General features: G+C 40.9%; 1 pseudogene; it reads right to left on the bottom strand.

Moving 5' to 3' along the window:
- Positions 1 to 4,193: 4,193 nt before the first annotated feature.
- Positions 4,194 to 5,078, bottom strand: LOC103127953 (trafficking protein particle complex subunit 1-like; annotated as a pseudogene).
- Between the last annotated feature and the right edge of the window lie 4,542 nt (positions 5,079 to 9,620).

The following is a 9,620-nucleotide window of genomic DNA, read 5'->3' as shown; positions in this document are numbered from 1 at the left end:
CTGAGAGTTAAGGGCATCTTCCTGTGAATATTTACAATGATACTATTCAACCATGTCAGCTTCCTTACTCCTTCTCTATCTTCTTGCCTAGCTGCTTTACTGTCTTCCTCTTTTTTTTCCTTTATTGTATTGTAAACTTTTTTAAGATTAAAATTTTCATTGTGCATGACAGCTAGCATTCAGCAATAAAATTTTAATTTTTTTTATGTTTTACATACCAAAAAACAGCACTTTTGTCCACATTTTTGCAGTGGCCTAATCACCATTATTTGTAATTTTCGGTCATCTCCTTTGATATCTGTGTCTTATCTGAATCTAGTTCTTATGATCATTTTGTCTCTTCAGAATCAGTTTGTTGTTTCCTCCCCATTTTATGCCTCATAATTTTTTTTATGAAGGGCAGACATTTTGTTTGGAATATCACAATCGAACATAATGTTCATGTCTGGGTGTATGTGTTTTTCCTTATACTAGATCTAGAGTGGGGTTTCATTTAATATATGTAGAAGTTGGGCTAGATTTGCTATTGTTGTTGCTATGGTTACCCATATTGCACCTCAGATTTCAAATCTTTGTAAAGATAGCTTGTGTGTAGGATGAGGAGTAGATTTACAGAGCAATGCCTACTTGATTCTGAGGCTAAGGCCTTCTGTCTGTGTATTACTTTAAGACATTCACCACACACATTATTCTATTTTTGCCTCTCTTTAAATTGCTGTCCCAGCAGCAATTTGGTGGGACATGTAATTTGTATTAAGGTGGAAAGTACATTCATTGCTTTTTGTGTTTAACCTTCAGTCTCCAACAGTCATTAGGTCACTGTGTCTGACTTCTCTCTCTTGTCTATCCTCTCTCATGCAGTGCTGTCTCTCATCCAGCATGTATTTTTCCTGTTTCCTTTTCGAGTAGTGAATTTTCACTCATGATGTAAAAAAAACAATTCTGGTCTTTCTCACAAATGAAGGATTATTTTCTGGAGTATAACTGGAGACTATTAAGGCTTGAATTTAATCCCTCCACAAACACTTTCTGAAAGTGATGCCAGTTTCTCAGACAGTGACTTTGTCTATACAATAAACCTTTACAGAGGTCATAACATAAGATGCCAGATCTCACCTGCTATATTCTCACTGTTAGTTCCCAATTATTAAACATTTTATTCTGCTTTATATCTTAATGTCTTCTAGCCACAAAGTTGCAGATGCAGCCATGATGCCAACCTGACTTCCCTAGGCAGACACCTCACCAGTGTGTCCTAGAAACTCATCTTGCCAGAGCCCTATACCACTTGTGGAAGATAGAAACAGGCAGGGAGTATGGATTGACCTGACAATGTCCATGTCCGGCAGAGAAGCAATTACAGAAGCCAGACCTCCCACTTTCTGCACCCCATAAATATCTTTGGTCCATACTCCCAGAGGGATAAAGAATAGGGAAACTTTCAGTCCAGGGAATGGGATACGAAACTCTGCTGGTGTGAATTGTTTGGAATTAGACTCCTCTGATCCCACTATTTTGTCAATCATTATTAAATTACTAATAAAAATTTTAAATGAGGTTATTGGAGTAAGCCCCAATTCACTGACTACAATCCTTTATAAAGGGGAAAGGTAGTTTACCTGAATAGTATGCCTTCTTTGTCTTGCATCCAGGTTTGATCCCTGCCTCCACAGCACTGGAGGAAGCTTCCATGCTGTGCTATCCTCTTTGTATCTGTCTCTGTTTCTCTTTATATCTAAGAAAGTCAGCCCTGAGTGAAGAGAAGAAAAACTATAAGGACATTAAGACAGCATAAGGGAAATGTATCCATAGACCAACAAGTTAAAAAAAACTACCAGCAGTGCACCAGATGCTAAGAAAGATTCAGAAAACACATTTTTCCCTCATCTTCAGCAGAGTTAACCCTACTTTTATCTCAGAAGTCTAGTCTCTATAACTTTGAGGAGTAAAAAAAAAAAAAGTCTTGTTTGTATTTCAACCTGTTCACTCTTTCTCATTCCCACCTTCCACCTCTCACCTTTACATTGACACAGTACACTACATGTAGGCTATGTTTCACCCCATGTTCTCCTTTTCTTCTCTTGTTTCAGCTGTCCCATTGGTGGGAGTTTGCTATGATGTTCCTAGGTGACCAGTAAAGAAAATGATCTTTGCGGAAGTTGATGTCCTTGCTCCTAACTGATAATTCATTACTTTCCTTTAGGAATGATTCACTTCTTGGGGCTGTTTCCAGGTTGTCTGTGAGTGCCCAGTGTGAATGGGATAATATTCTGCAGAAAGTGTAGAGCCCCTGGTTTCTCAGCCTCCCAGAGGATATGCCCAGAGTGTAGGATGAACATGCTTTCACTGTGTGCACACAGCATACACTCATTGCCAACTGTTCCAGCTGTGCTCCTTGAACCAGTTTTCACCTCCATCAACCCAAGGTATGCACTGGCCATATCCTTGCATGCTTCTTGCCTGCCTACATTGTTGCTCCATTAATGTCAGTTGGCTAATGTTTGATCTCAACAATTAGAAGACTTCCAAGAATCAACCATTGGAAATTAAGTCAGTCAGGTGGTCAGGCAGTGGCGCTCTGGTTAAGCGCAAATGGTATTAAATTAAGTCAGTCGTTTTTCATTGTAAGGTATGGAAAGTGTATTGTGTGTGTGTGTGTGTGTGTGTGTGTGTGTGTGTGATCACGTGCAAACTCTCATGTATATGGAGGGACACAGCAAAAGAAATAGATTTCTGGGAATTTTTTCAGAGAGAAAAAAGGTTGTGAAGGATAGATACCTCAGCACTAAAACTTCCCACAATGCAGTGATGTCAAACTCAAACCTTAGATTGTGCCCAAGGAAAAGCAAGCATATTTCCAGGTAACATAAGGACCAATTTTTAATGTGGTTTCCAAAAAAAAAGATTGTTATTTTAGAACCATTCATATCTGGTAGACTCTCATTACCAGATGTGCTTACTTTTCTATTCATTTCAAATGTAATTTCTTTTTTTTATTTATTAGTGATTTAACAATTATCAACAAGATTGTGGGCTAAGGGGTACAATTCCATAAGTTTCCCACCACCAGATTTCCATGTACTTTCCCCTCTATTGGAAGTTTCCCTATTCTTATGCTGGCACTAGGCGCCATGTGCACTTAACCCACTGCTCTACCGCCCGACTCCCTAGTTTCCCTATTCTTTATCCATCTGGGAGTATGGACCAAAGATTTGTATGGGGTGCAGAAAGCGGGGGGACTGGCTTCTGTAACTGCTTCTCCACTAGACATGAGCATTGACTGGGCAATCCAACCCCCAGCCTATTTTTATCTTTCCTAAGTGGGGTAGGACTCTAGAGAGGTGGGGTTCCATGAAGCATTGGTGAGATCATCTGCCCAATGGAGTAGGGTTGGCATCATGGTAGCATATGCAACTTTGTGGCTGAAAAGGATTAATATATAAAGCAGAAACTTTGTTCAATAATCAGGAACCTATAGGTAAGAACAGTGTAGATGAGATTTGAGGTCTCCCTTTTGGAAAAACCTAGTAGGTCTATTTTAGGTATATTCCAAGAGGCCGATACCTTTATGATTTTTGCCTGAGTCCCACAGATAACAGGCAGCTAGGCTAAAAGTATTGTCTGGGAAGATGGTTTCAGAGTTGGAAATAGGACTAGAAAGCTGGATCAGGGAAGAGAGTAGCTCCCAAATATGAGAAGAGTATATAAATACCATTAATTATAATCTCCATCAATCTGACCTAGGATCCATGTATATTTATGTTGGGTAGTATGCCACCTCCCCCTGGCTTCTGCTTAACCATATGCCTATATAGGGATTTACTGATCCCATTCAAAGCTTTGGTCTATTTACATAAATCACTTTTACATTTACATAAAGCACTCCCTCCAGGGCATTGGTGGTTCAGTGATAGGATTCTTGCCTAATCTGCCCCCTCCTTGTTACACTCTGATTTTCGCCAGTCACTTTTCTCTCCACCCTCTCTATGTCACATTCTGTTTCCACCCTACTTGGGAAGTATATATAAAGACAGCATTGTGAGTTTTAGAGTACTGTACCTTGAGTTTAGCTTAGCTCATCTTAGATTGTGCTGCGTCCTGCATGAATAAAGAGATACTGCCTACAGCTCAACCATGAGTCCCTGGTCGTCTGTTACCCGCCCGTGAAGCCAGCCCGGCGAAAACAACATAACCCGTCGAAAACAACATATTTATACTTAGCACAGGAGCCTTGTAATCTCTGCATCCCCGTCACTGTGCGCTCACAATCCATGGTCATAGCTAGGAACATTCTAGGCTGCTCTAATTTCAAGACTACTCTTAGAGTGGTAGAGTATGTTGATCTAGCATTCTTTTGGAGAGGGGGACAGATTCTTTTTTTTTTTTTATGGTGACAAAAGTTTATTTTTTATTTCTTGCAGCTAGGTAGGGGATAAAACTGGAGAGAGGGTCTGGTTTGGAGGTGTAGGGACTCCTGTTGGCTTCCTGTGACAGAGAGCACCTGGGTGGGTTTAGGGTTGTTGCTCTGAAAGGGCTCCTGACGGTGTTAGGGGGCTCGTAGTGGAGTGGTTTAGGCAGGCCCCTAGGCAGACAGGGGTTCCTTGAGGGGTGAGGTAGGGTTCTTCAATCAGCCAGCCCAGGAAGAGAAGAAGGGCAGAGAGTGGATGTAGGAGTCCAACCAGGAGAAGAAGAGCTCACTTTGCACATTTTGGCCCAGTGGACATAGTGGGTTCTTCACAACCAGCTCCACATACAGTGCACTGTAGATGTGGTGTAGAACATCTCAGATAGGTCCCACGCCCAAGTCAATATTCATGACAACCTTGATCCCCGTGGGCATTTCATAGTAATGGAGTTTGTAACGGCTAGTTTGGAATGACAGGAAGCCATCGTTCATGTCTAGTGGGGACATCTTGCTGACAAATGAACAGATAGAGAAGAGCATCCCATTCCTCAGCTTCTGCTCCTCCACCTTAGGGATCCCTGCTTGCTTCTTGTGATGCCACTCGTAATGCAGACACATTCCATTTCGGTCGAACAGATACAAATTGTGGACAGTCATCGGAACTGCTACTGAAGCTTGTTACTAGATACTTCCCTGAGTGGGACAGTTTCTACAATTGTTCTACAGAGTATAATAAAGGCACACAAGAGGGTTTATGATGTTGTTCCCATTAGAGATGACCATCTGTTAGAGGTCTAGGCCCATCATGATTATGTAGGAATCTCAGGATTTCCTGACTAGGACCCCAGAAGATGGCGTGACCTGGTAGTTACCAAAAGGATCATCCTTATAGTATGTTGGTCTCTTGCCCTTATCCAGCTTGTGTAATCCTTATGTTGTCTGGCAGGGTTAGACTTAGAGTGATTAAGGGAAGTGAGTAGAAAGTAGATGAAGGTATCTAGGGCTAAATAGTAATTATTGGAATAAACATTTTATGGTGTCTTTTTAAGGTCTTTATGCACTTATTGAGTCACTGTAGACCATTGCACAATTTTACTTTAAGGTATATATTTTCCCCTAACTTATGGATACATGTGCACATGTGCCCTATCTCATGGGTCCTACTCTATATCTAGATTCTGTAACTTTGTTAGGAAGTACACTACCCAAAATGGAACTAAGGTATTCTATAAGCAGGGAAAGGTCTCACCAGAGTGATGGAGCTGGAGGGTTGATCCTAGGCCTAGCACTTTAGACACAGTCCAAAGTGAAACAACTGATTTGGTTGAGATCAGCATATGTAGTATCAAATGGTATGGATCAAGATAAGCATGAAAGAAAAAGAGCAAAGCCCCAAAGGTTCCAGGAATGGGAGAAATACAGACTTTATAGAGAACGAGGAAGGTTCCTTGCTGTCTTACACTGTAAGAAGGTAATAGGTAATTACTATTATAATCAAGTTATTTGGGAACTTGGTTTACTTTGAAAATCCCATGGTTAGGATTTACTGTACCACAAGAAGTTACCAGTCCCAAAATAAGGAACCTCAACAACACACTGCTTAACAACTACTGGATCAAAGAGGAATTCAAGGGTGAAATTCAAATGTTCCTAGAATCAAATGAAAATGAGGACATGAGCTATCAAAATTTTTGACACGGCTAAAACAGTGCTTAGAGGGAAATGCATAGCCATACAAGCACACACTAGGGAACAAGAAAAAGCTCAAGTAAACAGCCTGACTACATGCCTTAAAAACTTAGAAGAGAGACAAAGGAGCCCTAAAGCAACCAGAAGGACAGAAATAACTAAAATTGCAGAAATAAATAACATTTAAAAAAGAACCATAAAAAAAGATCAATGAAACTAAATGTTTGTTCTTTGAAAAAGTAAACAAAACTGACAAACCCTTAGCCAGACTAATTTAGAAAGGGGGGGGGGGGGTTGGAGGCATGACTCAAAGAAACAGAATTGCTTCTGTCACGTATTTCTCATCTTACAGAGAAATTCCTATCACCCGTCCAAGCTGGTTTCCGCCCAGGAAGATCTACCTGCCAACAAGTCCTGGCCCTCTCAACTTAAATTGAAAATGGATTCCAGAAGAATTTAAAGACGGGTGCTGTCTTTGTTGATCTCACAGAAGCCTATGACACGGTCTGGCACTGTGGTCTCCTAGTCAAGATCTCAAGATGCCTGCCTCCATGGGTGGCCAACACTATATCGTTTCTTCTCCAAAACAGAAGATTCCGGGTGCATCTGGGTGACAAGTCTAGCAGATGGAGACCTGTCTCAAGTGGCCTCCCCCAGGGCTCTGTTCTGGCTCCTACGCTATTTAATATTTACATCAATGACCTCCCAGAAACTTCTTCAAGGAAGTTCATCTCTGCCGATGACATCTGCTGTACAACTCAGGCATCCAAGTTCGACATCCTCGAGGAAACACTCACAAAAGACATGTCTCTGATATCTGATTACTGTAAAAAATTGGCAGCTAATCCCTAGCACTGCAAAAACGGTATCATCTGTTTTCCATCTACACCATGCCTCGGCCTCGCGTGAGCTTAATGTGCAGCTTGGCGATACGAGAATCTGGCATGAAGCCCAGCCAGTCTATCTTGGCGTTACTCTCGATCGCACTCTGTCATTTCACAAACATCTCATAAAAACTTCAGCAAAGGTGGGCGCGAGGAATAACATCATTGCAAGACTGGCCAGCTCCTCATGGGGCACGAGCGCTTCCACACTACGATCATCCTCTCTGGCATTATGCTATTCCACTGCAGAATACTGTGCCCCAGTATGGTTCCGTAGCCCCCATGTCCACTTGGTCGATTCCAAATTATATTCCTTCATGAGGATAATTTCTGGAACCATCCGTTCCACCCCGGTTCCATGGCTGCCAGTTCTTAGCAACATCGCCCCGCTAGATATTCGTCAGGATGCGGCATCATCTAAGTTCATTTCCCACGTCTACGCTCGACCGAACCTGCCAATATACGCGGATATCTTCGCCTACCGTGTCCAGCGCTTGATGTCTCGTCACCCAATCTGGTCCCCTATGCCTACACTGAACTTCTCTGTTCCAGTCTCTTGGAAACAGAGTTGGCAGTCAGCTGAGGTAAAGAACAAACACCTCATCACAGACCCCTGCAAGCGTCAACCCGGCTTTGACCTAGCACGTTATGATTGGGCCCTCCTCAATCGCTATCGAACAGGCCATGGCCAGTGCGCCGCTATGTTCCATCGCTGGGGAGCCAGAGACGACCTGAACTGCCCCTGTGGCTACAGACAGACTGTGACCCACATAGTCAATGACTGCCACCTCTCCAGATTCAAAGGAGGTCTAGAAACTTTACATCAGGCTCAACCTGATGCTGTTGACTGGCTGCGGAAGAATGGCAAATGCTAGAAGAAGAAGAAGAATTGCAAATGAGATTGTAAGAGAGATATCATAATAGACACCTCAGAAATAAAAAAAAAAAATCATGTGAGGCTTCTTTGAACAATTGTATGTCACCAAGATAGAGAACTTGGAGGAAATGGAAGAATTCCTGGAAACTTGGTCTAGGTGATGGCTCACCTGGTTGAACGCACATGTCACAATGCACAGGATCTGGGTTCAAGCCCCCAAACCCCCACCTGCAGGGGGGAAGCTTTGTGAGTGGTGAAGCAGGGCTGCAGGTGTCTCTCGGTCTCTCTACCTCTTTATATCCCCCATTGTCTCAATTTCTGGCTGTCTCTATCCAATCAATAAAGATAATTAAAAAAAAGAATTCCTAGGAACATACACTCTTACAAATATTATTTCTATTGCTACAGTTTGACAAAAGGAAAAAGTCCATTTTCATTTAAGTTCCTTTTATAGCTTTTCAAAATATCGGTGTGTTTGCTATTGAGTATAGAATATGATATTAGCATAAAATATATGCTTTCTGTGCAATATCTGGATCAGCATTTGTATTCTGAAGTAGTAGTTCTCCATGTTTTCTATTTATTATTGATCAATTGTCATTGGCTACTTTCTGTAATGTACCTTACTATCTTCACTTCCATTGCATGCCTTTGGATTGAATACTTATCTCTCATTCTCACTCTATGGAAATGGAAATAATTTGAAACTTTTAAGTTGCTAAATATCATATAGACTTCAAATTTCACCATTAAATTTCTTTTGAAGAAAAAAAATGACCTCACCTTCTTGTATTCAGCTCTTGTTTTGAGAGATTTTGAGTTTTAGCAGTTATCTTCACTGTGGTCTTATTTTCCCTACTGAATTCTTCTTATTTCTCTTGTCTCCTCTTTTCAATCAGTATATTAGTAGAACAAAGACAAATGATCTGTTTTGGATGAATATAGAAATTGAAAGTCAGAATGAAGAAAGATGGCATTAATTTTAAAGATTTGCATTGTCAGTTACAAGGGCTAATAATAGTAACAGAAAACACTGGGCCATTATTGATCATGGAGTGATTTATTCAAAGTGGGTAGGATTAGGTTTGTACTGTCTTTTGGTTACACAGAAATGTGCAGAATTTTGGCTTCTGAGGTCAGAAGGCAAATATTTACATTAAATTGATAAATCAGACTGATCAAGAAAATAAGTTTATCTTTCAAGATTTTTATTCTTGGCCATATTTCTTTTTGATTAAAGTATTTGTTAGTTGAGCATTTCTGCCAGAGAACTGCTGGAACATTTAAACATGTTAGTTCATTTAGCTTTCACAACCAGGAATGAAAGGCATTATACCTGCTCTTTTCTAGCTGAGAAAATGGCTGCTAGATATAGTGAAGTAAATTGCATGCTTGTTGGAATCAGTTATGCAAACATATGGCTTTTAGTCAGAAAAAAAAAATCTGAGCTCTTGTTTATTTGCTGCTCTGTATTGTTTTTCTACCCTGTAACAATGTCAACTCAAATTTTGGATAAAAAAATGGATCATGTTAATATTCATTTATTTGATTTTTATTGAGGAAATAATTTACAAGTCTGTTTATTGTCTCAGTAGAATAGACTCATATCTCCCAATATGAGTCCTATCCCATCTTGCCCGAGATCAAAATGACTTTTCCCTCCAGTGCAGGGCATTGTGCCTCCTTGCCCTCTACTGCCTCACCCCTATTCCTTGCTGGTCCCAGATTTGCAGACATAGGCCAAGAATCAATACACAGTTTACCA

The sequence above is a fragment of the Erinaceus europaeus genome, chromosome 9 (genome assembly GCF_950295315.1).
Source record: "Erinaceus europaeus chromosome 9, mEriEur2.1, whole genome shotgun sequence".
NCBI classification, from domain to species: domain Eukaryota; kingdom Metazoa; phylum Chordata; class Mammalia; order Eulipotyphla; family Erinaceidae; genus Erinaceus; species Erinaceus europaeus.
The sequence above is the reverse complement of the archived record's forward strand: the minus strand, read 5'-3'. Positions and strand labels throughout refer to the sequence as shown.